Here is a 1,484-nt window from a genome sequence, read left to right as displayed (position 1 = left end):
GTTGTGCATGCCGCCACCTACTGTGTCGGAGTGTGTGGTCAATCACGTTGCATTTTGCGATAACAAAAATAAAGGGGAAAGGCATAAATTGCACCACCAATTTACCCTACGCCTATATACCACCATTTAACCCTTGTGTGGTGTTCATGTTTTGTTATTCACCCAATGTTCGCGGGTCTGATGGACCCACAACATTATTGGGTTTTTAAAACAATACAGCCATAACAATTTACGTAAAAAAACGTTATACTTAGATGTTGACTTACATTAATTACAAGCAATATAGACAGCTTACATGGTTAATATGTGCCATTTACCTTTGCTAGATCACATTTATTAATAAAAGCAATATTTGTTTGCTTTGATAAAATGTGATTTTTGTAAACAACATTTTTTTTCACCTCTATTTAACCAGGTAGGCTAGTTGAGAACAAGTTCTCATCTGCAACTGCGACCTGGCCAAGATAAAGCAAAGCAGTTCAACACATACAACAACACAGAGTTACGCATGGAATAAACAAACATACAGTCAATAATATGGTAGAAAAATCTATAAACAGCATGTGCAAATGGGGTAAGATAAGAGAGGTAAGGCAATAAATAGGCCGTGGTGGCAAAGTAATTACAATATAGCAATTAAATACTGGAATGGAAGAATGTGCAGAAGATGAATGTGCAAGTAGAGATACTGGAGTGCAAAGGAGCAAGATAAATAAATAAATACAGTATGAGGATGAGGTAGATTGGATGGGCTACTTACAGATGAGCTATGTACAGGTGCAGTGATGTGTGAGCTGCTCTGACAGCTGGTGCTTAAAGCTAGTGAGGGAGGTAAGAGTGTCCAGCTTTAGTGATTTTTGCAGTTCGTTCCAGTCATTGACAGCAGAGAACTGGAAGGAGAGGCGGCCAAAGGAAGAATTGGCTTTGGGGGTGACCAGTGAGATATATCTGCTGGAGTGCGGGCTACGGGTGGGTGCTGCTATGGTGACCAGAGCTTAGATAAGTTAGGGCTTTACCTAGCAGAGACTTGTAGATGACTTGGAGCCAGTGGGTTTGGCGACGAGTATAAAGCGAGGGCCAACCAACGAGAGCGTACAGGTTGCAGTGGTGGGTAGAGTATGGGGCTTTGGTGACAAAACAGATGGCACTGTGATAGACAACATCCAGTTTGCTGAGTAGAGTGTTGGAGGCTATTTTGTAAATGACATCGCCGAAGTCGAGGATCAGTAGGATTGTCAGTTTTACGAGGGTATGTTTGGCAGCATGAGTGAAGGATGCTTTGTTGCGAAATAGGAAGCCGATTCCAGATTTAATTTTGGATTGGAGATGTTTTAATGTGAGTCTGGAAAGAGAGTTTACAGTCTAACCAGACTCCTAGATATTTGTAGTTGTCCACATATTCTAAGTCAGAACCGTCCAGAGTAGTGATGCTGGACGGGCGGGCAAGTGTGGGCAGCGATCGGTTGAAGAGCATGCATTTAGTT

Source organism: Oncorhynchus masou, chromosome 17 (genome assembly GCF_036934945.1).
Source record: "Oncorhynchus masou masou isolate Uvic2021 chromosome 17, UVic_Omas_1.1, whole genome shotgun sequence".
Classification (NCBI taxonomy): Eukaryota; Metazoa; Chordata; class Actinopteri; order Salmoniformes; family Salmonidae; genus Oncorhynchus; species Oncorhynchus masou.
Note: the sequence above shows the minus strand (reverse complement) of the source record.